This window comes from Heterocephalus glaber, unplaced genomic scaffold, assembly GCF_053883595.1.
Source record: "Heterocephalus glaber isolate CG9 unplaced genomic scaffold, H.glaber_assembly_v1.0 deba00001555, whole genome shotgun sequence".
NCBI classification, from domain to species: Eukaryota; Metazoa; Chordata; class Mammalia; order Rodentia; family Bathyergidae; genus Heterocephalus; species Heterocephalus glaber.
In genome coordinates, this window is record NW_028258346.1 from 10,789,960 (window position 1) to 10,807,401 (window position 17,442).

The 17,442-nt window shown below is 35.2% G+C and overlaps 1 long non-coding RNA gene across 16 annotated transcripts in view; it reads left to right on the forward strand.

Annotated features, from left to right (window-relative positions):
* Window positions 1–17,442, forward strand: part of LOC147824090 (uncharacterized) — a 160,721-nt gene that overhangs the window by 128,752 nt on the left and 14,527 nt on the right. The gene's annotated exons all lie outside the window — the stretch shown is intronic.

Below are 17,442 nucleotides of genomic sequence, written 5' to 3' on the forward strand. Positions count from 1 at the left end.
GGAGGGGGATTGAAATCATTATAATACAGTTGTCTTAAATTAGCTTGTGATCCTTTGTTTTCCTTTTCTTTTAGATATCTAAGAAAAATAAATAACAAATGGTAATTTTGAGTTTGATAAACATCCCCTTCACTAGATGACTAAAGTTCTTACAATGCATATTTCACATCAAAGGTAGCATATTTGTATACCTTTTAGCTATTGACCACTCAAGGGAACTAGAAAGAAGATGCAATACTGAGAAGATGAATCAAAATTTAATACTTTTTTGAAAATTTTACCACTAAAAATTAGATTTTGAAGATAGTTTTATTAATAATCCTTTCTCCTTTGTCTAGACACTGTTAAAATAATTTCCCATTTTATATAATGTCCCTGATACTCCTAAGAGATTTCATTTTTCTTGTTCTCAATAAAACTCAAGAACTGTTAAAGTTTTATTTTCTTATTTTTGCCTTTGCCTTTTAAAATTTGTTGCCTTTGACAAGTAAGATGCTTATAAATGGAATTTATAGATTTTTCTGAAAGGAGCAATGGGACCAAGGTACTGAACTAGAGCTATAGAGATGCAATCTCCCATCTCACTGCCATTCTTCATAAATACAGACTCCCACAGACATATTTCAATTTCCAAATACCTTTTTGGCCATGTAACCCTAAAATTACTTTTTACAAATGAGAAGGAATTAGGAAATATTTCAGGAGCTCAAAATAGGTTAAGTTGATTCTTTAGTAGATAAAAACAAACTTCTAGCTGGAAGGTTTCCTTGGGAAATTGCAAAGATTTTTGCTCTTGCCTTGTCTTCTACAAAGCCAGGGGATCTGCCCACCAGCTTGGCAGCACTGGGACTCTAAAGTACATCCAGAAACCTCCTCTCACTCCTTTGGCCTGCATCACATTGGACCTGCCCCATGACCAGCTTTTCTTAAGGAAAAAGCATTCTTGGATGCACCTTACAGGTGCAGAGCTTCTCTTTACAAAAACAGACCTCTTCATGAGTTTCTAATGATGCTCAGAGAACATCTGGTTTAAGGATATTCAAGCCTAAAGAGGATTTCTGCTTCATTGTTCCTGTCTGACAAACTCAGCTCTGAAAAGACATCAGGGAGGCAGGGAGAACAGAACTTTCCATCACTATAGGGATGTAGTCATTTAATAACATTGTCTTCTGTTAGTCATGTATATTCACAATGTTCTAAAATTCTTATTTTATTTTGAAATTAATTATTTTAACTCTACAGATTTGGGAATGCAGTTTGATAGATAATTTGATAAATGTATATAATGGGAAAATCAGAGTAGTTAATAATTCTATCTCCTTAAACATAAAAAAATTTGATTTATACATAAGTGCACATATTTATGGGATACAGTGTGGTATTTCAGTACAGCTATGAAATATATTCTATACTTATCAAATGAGAGTAATTAATGTTTCCACCTCCTTATGATTACTTTGGATCTCTTGAACTTGTCTTTTCTAATTGCACATAAAATATGTAATAGGTTATTGTGAACTATAGTCCCTCGGTACCATGGAACACTGGAGTTTAACTGTGAGCTCTGTGTTTGCTTACCTGTTTCTCAACCTCTATTTCCTGTCTTTTCTACCCTTCCTGATCTCTGGTAGTCATTACCAAACAGTCTGATACAGAATTGTAAACATCTAGTTGTGAGAAAAATGTGTGGTGTTTTCCTTCTTGCTCCAATGACATTTCATTTAGCATAATGTCTTCCAGTTCCATATCCAATTTGCTGTAAATGGTAGGATATCATTCTTCTTTATACAGCTGCATATTACTCCATTATGTCTATCTATCATAATTTATCTATTTGTTCACTGGTGGCATCTAGTTTGACTCTATTAGATAGTGTGAATAGTACAGCAACAAATATGGGCTCACAGTACTGTTTTTGATATACAGTACTCAAAATATTTTCTTGAGATGTAGTCAGAAGTGCTATATTTGAATACATGGAAGTTCACTCTTTAGAGTTTTGAAAAAATTCCATACTGCTTTCCATCATGGTTATAATAACTTGCATTCATAATAACAGTACCTGAGATTCACCTTTTCACCACAGCTTGCCAGTATTTATTATTTCTAGCCTTTTTTTCCTAATCTGTCCCACTGGTCCTCAGATCAGTTTCTTTGTTTCTATTTTCATTATGTTGATCCTTCCTAGCCATGAGCAGGGGAAGTCTTTCCATTTTCTGATATCATCTTCAATCTCTCTTTTCAGAGTGCTATAGTTTTCAGAGAAGAGTTCTTTGATTTCTTTTGTTAGGTTGATTCCAAAGTATTTTAGTGATTTGGATGTTATTGTGAAAGGAATTGTTTGGCCTATTTCTCTCTCAGTGAGTCTGTTGTTCGTGTAGAGGAAAGCTATTGATTTTTGTGTGTTGACCTTGTAACTAGCTACTATACTGAATTTGGTTATTAAGTCTAGAAGATTTATGGTGGAGTTCATGGGGTCTTCTATATAGAGTAACATGTCATCTGCAAATAATGACAATTTGACTTCTTCATTTCCTATCTTTATTCCTTTTATTTATTTCTTTTGTCTAATTGCCATGGCTAATATTTCCAAAACTATATTGAACAAGAGTGGTGATAGTGGATATCCTTGTCTTGTTCCTGATTTTAGTATGAAGGATTTCAGTTTGTGACCATTTAGTTTAATATTGGCTGTTGGTTTTTCATAGATGGCTTTTATCAGATTGAGGTCTATTCCAATTTTTTGTAAGCTTTTATCATAAATAATTGTTGAATTTTGTCAAATGCTTTTTCTGCATCTATGGAGATGATCATATGGTTTTTTGTCCTTGGCTTTATTGATATAGTGTATTACATTGATTGATTTGGATATGTTGAAACATCCCAGCATGCCTGGGATGAATCCCACTTGTCAGGGTGTATGATCTTCTTGATGATCTTCTGCATTCTGTTTGCCATTATCTTATTAAGGATTTTTGCAAATATGTTCATTAGTGAGATTGGCCTATAGTTCTCTTTTTCAGATGGGTCTTTCTCTGCTTTGGGGATCAAGGTGATGCTTGCTTCCAGGAATTAATTCAGGAATATTGCTTCCCTTTCAATTTCATTGAAGAACTTAAACAGTGGTGGCAGTAGTTCCTCTTTAAATGTCTTGTAGAGTAGAGCAGTGAAGCCGTCAGGACCTGGGTTTTTCTTAATTGGTAAGTTTTTAATTATGTTTTTAATTTCATTGAATGATATGGGGTTGTTTAGAATTTTTAGGTCTTCTTCATCCAACTTTAGTAATTCATACATATCTAGGAATCTGTCCATTTCTTCTGTGTATTCCATCTTATTTGAGTATAGGTTCTTGAAGTAGATATTGATGATCCTCTGGATTTCTGCTTGGTCCATTGTAATTTCACTCTTTTCATTCCTAATCACATGGATTTGGGCCTTTGCTTTCCTTTTTCTGATAAGGTTGGCTACGAGTTTGTCAATTTTGTTTATTCTTTTGACAAGCCAACTCTTGGCTTCATTGATGTTTTTGTGTCATTGTCTTAGTCTCCATTGGATTGATTTCTGCTCTGATCTTTATAATTTCCTCCCTTGTATGAGCTTTGAGTTTGTCCTGCTCTTCTTTTTCTAGAAGCTTGAGGTGCAGCATCAGGTTGTGTAACTGGGCTTGTTCTGTTTTACTGATATGAATATTCACTGCTATTTCCCTTGTAATACTGCTTTCATTGTGATCCATAGATTCTGATATGTTGTATGGTCATTGTCATTTAATTGAAGGACCTGTCTGATTTCTTCTTTATTTTCCTCTGTGACCCATTGGTTATTCAGAAGTGTGTGGTTCAATTTCCATGTGTTTATGAATTTTTTTGCATTTCTTTTGCTATAGATCTCCAATTTCATCACACTATGGTTTGATAATATACAGGGGATAACTTCAATTTCTTTGCACTTACTTAAACATGTTCTATTTGTGAGTATGTGGTCTATTTTGGAGAATGACCCATGTGCAGCTGAGAAGAATGTGTTCTGATTTTGTGGGGTGGAAGACTCTGTAAACATCTGTTAAGTTCATTTGTTCAAGAGTTCGATTGAGTTCTAGTATTTCATTACTTATTTTTAGTCTAGTTGATCTATGTATTTGTGACAGTGGGGTGTTGAGGTCCCCCACTACAATTGTAGTAGTGCATAAATGACTTTTCATGTCTGTTAGTATTTGTTTTATATGGTTGGGTGCACTAGTGTTTGGTGCATAGATATTTATGACTGTCATCTCTTCTTCTTGGATTCTTCCCTTTACAAGGATGTAATGACCTTCTTCATCTCTCTTAATCAGTGTTGGCTTGAAATCTACTTGATCTGCCAAGAAGTTAGCTACTCCTGCTTTTTTTTGGGTCCCCATTGCATGGAGTATTGTTTTCCACCCTTTAACTTTCAGTATATGAGTTTCATTTTGAATGAAGTGTGTTTCTTGTATGCAGCATATAGTTGGATTTTACTTCTTTTCCCATTCTGCCAGTCTATTTCTTTTGATTGGTCAATTGAGACCATTAACTTTGATGGTTATAACTGAAACTTATTAACTTGTCATTGCCATGACTTTTTCTTTTTGTTGGGTTCTCCCCCTTTACATTTAATTTCTTGACATGCCAGATGGGTTCATTCTGCTTTGCTTCCTGGGGTTGTGATCCTCAATGTCTGTTCCTTGGATATTGTGTAAAATTCTTTGGAGTGCTGGTTTGGTATTCACGAAGTTCCTAAGGTGCTCTTTGTCATGAAAGTATCTTATTTCTCCATCCATTTTGAAAGATAGTTTTGCAGGGTACATCAATCTGGGCTGGAGGCTGTTTTCTTTTAGGGCTTGGAATATGTCACTCCAAGCTCTTCTTGCCTTGATGGTTTGTGTTGAGAAGTCTGCTGTGATTCTGATGGGCTTGCCTTTGTATTTGATTTGTTTCTTTTCTCTGACTGCTTGTAGAACTTTGTTCTTCCATTGTGTTTCTGGAATCTTAACAATTATATGCCTATGTTTAGATTCTTTTTGATCAAGGCTATTTGGAGTCCTAGATACCTCACTTATCTGTATGTCAAGTTCTTTTCCCCTGCTTGGGAAGTTTTCTGCCATTATTTCTGTGAAGAAAATTTTTATGTCATCTTCACTCTCTCCTGTTTCTTCATTGATTTCAATCAGTCTTATGTTATTCTTCTTTGCATCATCTAGCAGCTGCTGGATTGATTTCTCATGTTCCCTTATAATTGTGAAGCAATTTTTCTTTTCCTAATCACTAATTGCAATCTTATCTTATATATCTGAAATTCTGTCCTCACATTGGTTCATTCTGCTGTGTAGACTTTCAGTGGAGTTTTTCATCTCCTGGAAATCTATTTGCATCTGTTTTATGGATTCCACTTGTTTCTTATGTTGGGATTCCATCATGTTCCTGAGCTCCTCTCTAGATTTATTAATCATGTCTTGCACTAGGGGCACAATTTCTCCTGTTATCTGAGAAATTATTTCTGATTTCATTTTTTCCAGATCCCCTTTTGTTGCCAGTTCAGTGGGTCCAGGTGATTGAGTATCAGAGTGTTCCATCTCCTTTCCCTTTGGGATTGCTGTAGGTGATCTGAAAGTCTGGTTTTGAGACTTATTTACTTGTTTTCGCATTTCAACTGGGCCGGGGGGCTGTTAGCGCCTGCATGGATTACCTCCTCTGAGCTGGATGAGGTGGGACAGGGGCCGGGAGCAGCAGTAGGGATGGTGACCCAAAAGCCCTTTCCTGTGGGCTGGGAGCATTGTGAGGGATGGTTGCTGGGAAGCCCCTTCCTCTGGACCAAGAGCAGTGGGACGATGGGTCAGAAGCCCCTACCTCTGGGATGGGAACAGCAGGACTCAGTACCTTTGTCTGGTGGTCTGGTGTCCTCTGCGTCTTTGTAGTGTGGAACCAGGTGGCTGCCTCTCCGCAGCAGGGTGATTTTGTGTCTTCTGCACAACTCAGGACCTCGGTAGGGCATGCACAGACCTTCCTGTGTGCAGTGGGCTGATTTGGCATATTCTGCATGACTGGGGACCTCGGTAGGGTGTGGACAAACCTGCCTGTCTGCAGCAGGCTGATTCAGCATGTTCTGTGTAACTCAGGACCTCAGTAGGGCATGGGCAGACCTGCCCGTCTGCAGCGGGGTGATTCTCCCTTTAGTTTCTTACCTTGCCTGATGGCTTCCCTCTCTTGGGCCTCATGGAGTTGTGACCTTCATTGTTTTTTTGTAGTATATTGTTTAAAGTTGCTTGCAGTGCTGGTTTGGTGTTCATGAAATTTCTCAGGTGTTCTTTGTCGTGGAAGTATCTAATTTCCCAATCCATTTTGAAAGATAATTTTGCAGGATAAAACAGTCTAGGTTGGTAGTTATTTTCTTTTAGGGTTTGAAATACTTTACTGCAGGCTCTCCTTGAGTTGAGGATTTGTGTTGAGATGTCTGCTGTGATTCTGATGGGCTTTCCTTTGGCGGTGATTTGTTTCTTTTCTCTAACTGCCTGTAGGATTTGGTTCTTCTGTTGAGTTTCTGGGATCTTGACTATTATATAACTAGATGCAGATTTTTTTTTGATCATGGCTAGTTTGAGTTCTATATGCCTCACTTATCTGTATGTCCAATACTGTACCTCTCTGTCTGGGAAGTTTTCCACTATTACTTTTGTGAACAGTTTTTTTTTTTAATGTCTATTATACTTTCTCCTGTTTTTTCATGGACTCCTATCAGTTTTATGTTATTCTTCATTGCATTGTGTAGCAGCTGCTGGATTGATTTCTTGTGGTCCCTTACTATTTTTAAGAAATCTCTGTTTTCATCATCCTTAAATGCAATCCTGTCTTCTATATCTGATATTCTATCTTCAGTTTCCCTTAATCTGCTGCGGATACTTTAATGGAGTTTTTAGTCTCCTGAATATCTGTTTGAATCTGTTTCATGGATTCCATTTCTTTCTTATGTTGGATGATTGTGGTTTCCATTTCTTTCTTATGCTGCGTATTCATGGCTTCCATCATGTTTCTGAGCTCATCTAGTTTTTTTTTTATCTATTTCTGTTCTAGAGCCTCTAATCATGTCTTTCACTCTGCTCACCATCTCTGTAGATATCTGGGAGATTATTTCTGCTTTGAATTTTTCTAGAGCCTCATTCATTTGTTTTGTTACTTCCTGTGCTATCAGTTCAGGGTTTCCAGGTGGTTGATTATTGGACTTCTCCACCTGCTTTCCCCTGGGGTTTACCCTTGGTGGGATGGAAGTTTGAGTTTGTGCCTTGCTTAAATATCTTCTCATTTTTGTTTTTGGTACTGTCCTTGGTTTAACTCCTGGGTTGATGCTTCAAAATTGCTTATTGTATCTTTGTTGCTTGTAATTAGAACTCTTATGGAATGATTACTTCTCAGAGGTGTCTTCCAGATATAGCTGTTCTTTAAGTTTTGAGTCTCTAATGACCCTGAGGCTATCTCATTTTCATTATATCAGGAAAGACCACTGACTAGATCAATAACAACTCCTTAGCCCAAGTGGTACAATCAGCAACACCATAGCATTAAGTACATATTATAAAATGACATTTTGTGGTAGTTATTAATCTATCACTTTTAACTTTGTGAATTAAATCAAAATCTAGAACCAATCCTACATATGTTTATAGTGAATAAACTCTTCAATATAACAACTTTACCATTCTGTATGGGGAGTTAGAAGGAGTTGGGGAGGGAGGGATCGATAGGTAAAAGGATAGAGGAAGGTTAGCACTGAGCCCAGAGGACACAGGTGAGAGAAGGAAAAAGAGAATAATAGAAAAATAAAGAAGAAATCTGAATGAGGGCCAGAACAGGAAGAAAAAGACAGATGAACAATGTGGGACAGCAAGAGAGTGAGTGTAAGAGAGAGAGAAAGGAAATAGAAAAGAAAGAAGAAAAAGAGGATTGAAAAACAAAAATTTGCAAAGAGTAGGAAAAAAATTAATAATACTAATTTGGGAAATAAAAAATAAAAATGAAAATGAAAGGCCTCCTTCAGGGTATTTCTCTGCTGTTACAATAGACAACGTGTGTAGTAGTGTGCAGATATAAGTCAATGAGTCTCAGCAAGGCAGTCGCAGACCTGTGAGATTCAGGCAGATTTCTGGCTGCAAATCGCAAGTTGAGCTCCCTGTCCTCCTGTAGGTTTGAACTCTGCAGGGTTGTATTTCAGGTTCCAGCTGCCCTTCCCCTGAAGATAGTCCCAGTTCCGATGGGAGGTGATAATCCCTCCAATTTAGGCAGTATGGTGGTCTGTTGGTACAGTGTTCCCTGTGTGTCTTTGTAGTGTGGAACCAGGTGGCAGTATCCCAAGAGGCCAGAGGAGCAAGGGGGAGGGGATCCTGCAGGCTAAGTGAATCGCTGCTGGGGGCGTGGGCTGGATGGGGTGGGTTCCCTGTGACCAGGGACCCTCATCGACATCTGTGGATGTGCCTGGCTGGTGTGGGCTCTAGAACTTACATTTAAGGGTTTGATCAATTTTGAATTCATTTTTAATAGAGTAAAAGATAGGGACCATGTATGTACTTTTAGTAATTTAGTTGTGATGTATCTATGTGTAGTTTTCTTTAAATGGTTTTTTTCTTGTCCTTACTCACTAAGCTTATTCAGTCTGTAAATTTTTCTCCTTCATCGAATTTGGAAATTTTTTTTAACATTATATCTTCAAAGAGTTTTTCTGCCACAGTCTTGTTCTCTTCTCCTTCTAAAACTTAATTATATGTATATTGAATCATTTGATATTTTCCCACAGGTCTCTGAGGCTCTATTTTAATCTTTTTTGTGTACTGTTCTGATTGAATAGTATACATTCAAATTCACTGTCTGTCATTTTTAATTAAACTGTTTGAGCCAGCCAGTGAATTTTCAAATATAGAAAAGCAAAAATATAATTTCTAAAAGTACTTCATTTAACCTTAAGCAGAAATGGTTTTAAAACACCCTAAGAAGGAAATGAGGTAGATTTAATTCTGGATCAGCACAAATTAGCAGAGCCTCTGCACTGATTCACTCTCATGTTGGCTGGGGCACAGGGGAATCAGATATTTAGCTAAACATTATTCTGCATGAGTCTGTGAGGATTCTTTATGAGATTGATATCTGCAAGAGTACACTGATTTAAGTAGACTTCCCTCCCCAAGGTGAGGGGGTCTCATCCAGTCTTGAGCGGTTGCATAGATCAAAATGTGAAAATGAAAAATATTTTCCACATACCATTTATTTTTGGCCTCCTTTCTTGAATCAGAACATTTTATCTCAGCTTATCATTTCTTAAGGCTGGGATTTAGATCAGATGCTCTCCTGGTCCTCAGGCTCTTGGACTCTGAACAAAAGTACCATCTTCTTAGGTCTCCAATATGCAGATGACAGATTATGAAATTAGGAACCCATACACAGTTGTATGAGCCAATTCTCCAAAATATATCCTATACATTAAATAAGACACATAAATACACATTTTTAAATGGAACGTATGTGAATAAACCATATATAAATTTAAAAACATATGAGTAAGTCAAGAACACACACACGTACACACGCATATATATATATATATATATATATATATATATATATATATATATATATAGTTTGTTCTTTTTATCTAGAAAACACTGACTAATTTACCAAGAAGCCAGAATATAACATAGGATTTGGTAGGAAGCATTCACTCTTTGCCCAGCTGTCTTTCAGCCAGGACCTCAATCTTCTGCACTCAGACTCTCACTCACACCACTGGCTGCTCTGGCACTCGAGCCTCCCACTTGGGCAGAGCTGTGCTACGCTAGCATTGCTAAGTCTGTCATTCAAAACAGCCAACTGTGGGATTTCATAAGCCTTATGCTCCTGTAAGCTCACTCCTCATTCTGTCTATCCCACTGTCTCTGTTATATCCAACTGGTTTCTGTTATTTCTTTCTGTTTTTATTTAAATCTATTTAGAATTGAATTCAATGGTTAATCAAAATATTGTGGTTTTGATAACACTAGTAAGAGTAAATTGTGTGAAAACAGTACAATCCATAACTGCAGGAGAGCATGGAAGTATGTTTTTTACAAGGTTGTAATAAAAAACTACATGAAGTAGTATCAGATAACTTGAAGGAATTTAAGTTTTTATTCTTTAAGTCCATAAGCAAAGATAAAAGAAACTAGTAAGATTTATAGCTATTAATCCATCAGTAGAGACAAAAAGAATCATAAAATATACATAATTGATCAAAATTAGAGCAACACGAGAGAAAAGATAGCAAGAACATATGGGACCAACATATACGGATCCACCTTGAGAACTTAATTTTAAGTGAAATAAATCAGACACACAACCTTGGATATTGCATGGTTTCTCTTATATGAGAAACCCAGAATATAAATGAACAGCAAAGTGAAAGATAGGTAATATGAAGTAGTGAGATAGCTCTTCCTCAAATAGTAAGGGGATCAGGAGATGGAGGGAGAAGAAAAAAAGAGGGAAAGGGGGTGAAAAAAGGAATGAACACATGTCATATAGGTGTACCAACTCCACACAAGGAGCATAAGCATTATGTACTGCAAGCAGGTAGTAATTTTTTTAAAAAATACATATATCACATTCATATATTTAATTTTACCCATGTTAACACTCATATTCAACTTAAATGATTGAAGCAAACATTGTCATTTTGGATACAAAATAAAGACTCAAATATAAGCTTCTTTTAAAATAAGATTGTTCCCAAGTCAGAAGGGTGGATGGGTGAAGGGAGGAGAGGTGAAGGGAGGAGAGATAAAGAGGAAGTAAGAAGATTAAAATGTGATAGATCAACCCTCACAATGAATACAATCATTACATATTTCAAGCATGAGCTAATAAAAATTTAAGAAAATTTTCAAATAAATAAGGCTGAGAATGTCACAATAAAGCCTCCTTATTATACTATAATTTGTACAGCAATTTAAAAATACTTTAAATAAATACAAGTATTTAAAGCATAACAAAATGGAAAAGGATACACCATGATACATTAATATACCATATTATATGCATTTGTCATGTGCATTATATACTACCACAGTGACAAAAAGACATCAGAACAACAATCATCAATAAAGATATACAGTATGCCATGTAATAATATATATGTAATGACAGAATGTATACACATAATGATAAGACAGTGAATTTATCAGGAGTGCATAGCAGTACTAAAACATTAAGAATATAATAAAAGAATCTCAAAATATTTGAAGCAAATTCTGACAATACTTCAGGGAGACCTAATTATTTCTATAATTATATGAATTGACAATTTATGCAATTACAAGCCTATGATTATAATCAGAGCTATAAATATATATCCAACAATTATTGATACGAAATTTAGGCAGAAAATCAGTAATGGTGTAGAAGAACATGTAATACTATTAAAAATCAACATTCATAATATACTTAATAACCAAATATTTTAGTTAGCTTTCTCATTATTGGACACAATGCCAAATGTCTGCAATTTAAGAAAGGAGAGTTAATTTGGCTCATGGTTTCCCTCCATGGTCAGGTGGCTCCGATGCAGAAGCATTGTGGAAGAAATGTGTTATAGGGCAAAGCTGGTTAGCCATGGCAGTGAAGAAGCAGGCAGGCAAGCAATGTCGGGAAAAACTGGCTTATAAATAGGGATCATAAATACTATTCAAGGTCACACATCCGTGACCTACACAGAGGCACAAAGGACTATGGTTTATAATCTACTAGTTGTTTCCTAATCCAATGAAATTGATATATTAATGTCTACAATCCACCACCTGTCACACATCTCCTTAAACTATACTTAACAAAGACAATAGCAAGTTTATTAGTCTATCTAATATAATACAGTATCCCACATAAAGCGGGAAATTCAATAATCTCTTCGCTGAAGTCTCAACAGTTCCAGCATTTTCAGAAGTATAATAATGCTTCAAACGCTAGTGGTTTTTGAGCCATTTTCTGTTAGTAAACAAAAGCATTTTGTAACATTTTGGTTCTGTTCAGGAACTCCATAACGAGGGATAAGCATGACTATGGCCATTTTCCCTGCGTGAACATGAAAGCAGACATCTTCCCCAGAATCATGGAACGAATTAAATTCTTGAACGGAGGTACCACTAAATAATTGCAAGTCTCTTCTGAAATCCAAGGCAAATTTAATACTAAAATGTCAAAAAAAGTTACAAAATCCCAAGTTTCAATAACACAGAGTAAATAGTCCTATTCCACAAGGGAAGAAGAAGGGGGAAAGAATTAAACCAAAGCAAGAGCAAAACTTATCAGGACAACTATTGAGCTCCATGTCTGACATCTTGGGCCCACAAGGGTATAATGTAAGTGTCAAAGGGTTGCGCCCTGTTTTACTAACCTACAGGGTGTTTTTAATCCAGTGATGTTGCTATGTTCATTGTAGTATTATTCACAATAGACAAGTTGTAAAATCAACCTAATTTTCTACCAGTGGATAGTAGATCATGAAAATGTGATATATGTGTGTATATTTACCCACATATATAATATAGAGATGTGATATACAATGGAATATTATTCAGCTTTATAAGGAAGTTTGGTTACCTGCAACAACATAAATGAACCTGAAAGACACTATGATGAGTGATGTTAGCGACATTGCTGTTGAACAGTTTCTTTGTGAATAAGTTGTAAAAGGACAAACATCACAAATACCACATGTGGAATCTAAATCATTGGAATTCATGAAGGTATAAAGTAGAATGGTGGTGCCCCGAGTCTGCTGTATGGAGAAATGGGGGGGGGGAAATGACCACTGGATAAAGTTTCAGTTACACAGGAAGAATTAGTTTTTGGAGATACATTATAGAGCATGGTGACTGTGGTTAATAACGTATTATACAATTAAAATCCATTAAAAATAAGTTTCAAATGTTCCTACCACTAAAGTTAAACATTTAGGTGACAAATATGTTAATTAACTGGATTTAATTATTCATGTATATATAATAATGTCATTTTTATCACACAAATATATTCAGTTATAATATTTAATTTCAGATTAACTTTTAGTCATTAAACTCAAAGGAAGCATAAATGAATAACCCACTTGCAGACTATGGAAAAGTTCACTTGAGCTAAGCACAGGAATAAATAGAACTAATGTAATGCATTTATACTAGTTAACCATATAAAAGTTTACAAAACTACTGAAGAGCAATTAATTTCGTCTGAGTGAAGGTGTGCAAAAAAATAGTCCAGATTCACCCAGATGATGGTTTTTTCACTTGTGCCTTGAAGAGACTAGAGTTTTGAAAGGCAATAGACTCCACTATCAAAGAAGCGGAATTGGTGCTGACTTGCATAAAAATGCTTCTTTTTCAATATTGTCTTTCCAGATCTATCTTTTCCAATCAGATTACCAATGATCAGTTTCTCATTCTTTCCACATTTCAAGGTTATATTTATAGAATCCGACTTGCTCATTTTTTGTATTGTTGGGAAACATCTTTCTAAGCTAAATGTTTGTTCTTGTGCTTTTACCTTCCTCCTTTTTACCTCAAATGATTGGCATTAAAGTGATATTTTACAGGTTTTTTTCAGCTATTTCTATACAGTTTTTCAGTCTCATTTCTACACACTGTGCCAATACCTTTGGTCCATTGTTAAAAATAGAGTCTATGTTTAAGAAACTATCAAATCTAAAGTTATCTTAATAATCAACCACAAAATATTTTCTCAAATAAATCATAAAACCGTAGTTATTAATTACATACAATGACTTGTAAAAGAAGAAAAAAACAGAATAATGAGTTAAAAATTAAAGCCATTACTTGAGTTGTTTATTCTTATGGTTTTTCTTCTGAAAAATCTTGCGTGCAAATTATATAAAGGGTTTCAGGCATATTGTCATGTATAGAACCAGTAACTTTTTTGATTGCTTTGAAAAAACATAACATATGACTTGAAAAATTTTATTTCAAATTATCTTTATAACCAGCATCATAAAATATATCTTCACATATTCTAAGGAATTACAATTCCAAGAATATGGGTTACTTTACATTTGAAGTCTGAAGAAAAAGTTGAAAGACAATACACTATCAAGGAAAATACATTTATTGAATTGTAAAACAGTCAAACAAGCAACATAATTTATAGCTCTAAAAGAAAAATGCTAATCATCTGTGTATCATACAGTTCAACTAGAATTATTATCATCATTTTGAGAATAGAGAAAATGTAGGGTTATTTGAAATTGTTCTTATTTTCTATAGTAGGCAGATAGTAGTAATTTTTAATTGTAAATCTATAATTATTAATTTATAAAAGCATTTTGAAATGCAGTTAAATAATGTAAGAGACAATCTACTACTAGAATAATTTTACATGGGAGGCATATCACATGCACCATGTTGGAATGAACTATTCCTATTCTATTTATATTTCAAATAAAATATTTTAAATAAATTTTCTTGCTTATCAAATTATTTTTCTGCAAAGTTTATTGCAATATTAATTAGAAAATATTCAATTGAATATTTTTATATTTTTAGTTTATTTTAAATAATTTTATGCATTTTTATATTTAACTATTTTTTCATATCAATCAGTATTTTTCTTTCATTCAACATATTCCTTTTTCCTTCTATAGTAAAAATTTCTTTTAATGAGTATGGTCTCATCATCCATCACTTACAGACCATTCAAGAAATATTAAATCTCTTCTTGGGTATTCATGAAAAATAATTTAGGGAAGGTACGGTTATTTATATATGAGTTTTTCTTTGTGTGATCTTTTTTTTCCTCCCTGAGCATTGTAGTACTAACAACAAAATAAAAATCTAATTTAATACACATAGATGTAATTTTACTTGGTACTCATGGGAGATTAGTTCCAGAATCTCCACACATACTAAAATATGCAGATGCTAAATCCTTTATACAAACTGGCAATGTATTTGCATACAGCCTGTGAACATCTTAATCTGTCTTCAAAATCATCTCCGGATTGCTTACAATTCCTAACACAATGCAACAATATCTATATAGGCATTATACTCTATTCTTCAGGGAATCATGGCAAGAACAAAATAGTGTGGGCTAAGTACAGATGTATTTCTTTTTTCCTTAAATTCTTTTATTGATATATTTTAGGTATACAACACATTACATTTTTCATTGGGAACTTGTACCTTTACAAGATGCATATTGGTTCTTATTTTTTCAGCATTCCCAGCCCTCCCTTCACCCCCTCCACCCTTCCCTATTTACAAAGACTTTGTTTCCATTTTTTCCATTTCTCATAATTTTTCCTTTCCCTTCTTTCCTTTCCCCTACCCCTCCCAATTCCCCTACCCCTTTCGACATTTTCTTCCTATTTTGCATTATTGATTACTCATTCTAATCATTGGTACATTTTAGGTATACAATATAATGACATTCATCATTGGAAATTTGCACCTTTACATAGTCTCTCTTGGTTCCTATTTTCCCCCCTTCCCCTGCCCTCCCTTCAACCCCTCCATCCCCCCATCTACAAAGACTTTGTTTCCATTTTTTTCATTTTCTCATATTAATCCATTCTGTTCTTTCTTTTCCCCTGCCTCTCCCAATTCCCCTTCCCCTTTGCCCCTTTTCTTCCCATTTCACATTATTTATTATACCTTTTAGTCCTTTTTTGCACTTTCGGTTTTTCACACTAGAGAAACTATTCAGTATTTACATGTGTGTCCTATTTATTTCACTTAAAAGTATCGCCTCAATGTGCATGCATTTAGAAATAAATGTCTCTAGTTTCTCATTTTTTATGGCTTAATAGTACTGCATTTTATAAAAAAAAACAAAAAACAAAAAACAAAACCACATTTTCTTTATCCAGTCTCCAGTTGATGGACAATTGGGCTGCTTCCAAGTTTTAGCTATCACAAACTGTGCTGCTATGAACATGGGTGAGCATATATCACTGTGGTATGATTTTTTTTAATTCTTTGGGGAAGATACCCAGTAGGGGAATAGCTGGGTCAAATGGGACTTCCAGTCCTAGTTCTTTGAGGTATCTCCATACTGATTTCCACAGTGGTTGCACCAGTTGACATTCCCACCAGCAGTGGAGCAGTGCTTCTCTTTCCCCACAGCCCCACCACCATTTGTTATTGGTTGATTTCATGCTAGCAGCCATTCTTTCTGGGGTGAGGTGGAATCTCAATGTTGTTTTCATCTGCATCTCTTGAATGACCAGTGATGTTGAACATTTTTTCATATGTTTATTTGCTATTTTTACTTCTTTGTGTGAGAAATGTGTTCATTTCAGATGCCCATTTTCGGATTGGGTCTTTAAATTTGGGAGATCTGATCTTTTTAAGTTCTTTATAGATTCAAGATAGTAGGACTTTATCTGAGGAACAGCAGGTGAAGATTTTTTCCCACATTGTGGGTTGTCTTTTCACACTGTTGGTGGTTTCTCTTGGTGTGCCGAAGCTTTTTAATAAGAAGAGATCCCACTTATTGATTGTTTATACTACTTCACCAGCAACTGAGGTTTTGTTCATAAAATCTTTTCTTACACCAACGTGTTCAAGAGTTCTACCTTACCTCTGTTCCAGCCGATTCAGCGTTTCTATTCTAATATTTAGACCTTTAATCTATTTCGATTTTAGTTTAGTGCATGGTGAGAGATATAGGTCTAGTTTTAATCTTTGACAAGTTGAAACCCAATATTTTGAGCAACATTTATTAAAGAGGCTATCTTTCCTCCAGTGAGGGTGTTTGGCTCCTTTATCGAAGATGAGATGGCTGAGTGTGTCTGACATCGTTTCTGCATCTTCTAATCTGTTCCACTGTTCCTCAAGTCTGTTTCTTTGCAGTACCATACTGTTTTTATCACAGTAGCTTTGCAGTAGAGTTGTAAATTGGGGATTGTGATACCCTCTGCCATGTTTCTGTTACCTAGCATTGCTTTTGCTATTCTGGGTCTCTTCTTGTTCCAAATGAATTTTTGGATTGTTTTCTCAGGGTCCATCAAACATGCTGCTGGGATCTCAATTGGGATTGCAGTAAATCTATATAGCAGTTTTGGAAGTATGGCTATTTTCACTATATTAATCCTTCCTACCCAGGAGCAGGGGATGTCTGTCCATTTTCTGATATCATCTTCAATCTCTCTTTTCAGAGTGCTATAGTTTTCAGAGAAGAGGTCTTTGATTTCTTTTGCTAGGTTTATTCCAAGGTATTTCAGGCTTTTGGGTGCTTTTGTGAAAGGAATTGTTTACCCTATTTCTGTCTCAGTAAGTCTGTTGTTCGTGTAGAGGAAAGCTATTGATTTTTGTGTGTTGACCTTGTATCCAAATACTCTACTCAATATGTTATTAAATCTAGAAGACTTTTTTGGTGGCGTTCCTGGGGTCTTCTGTATAGAGTATCA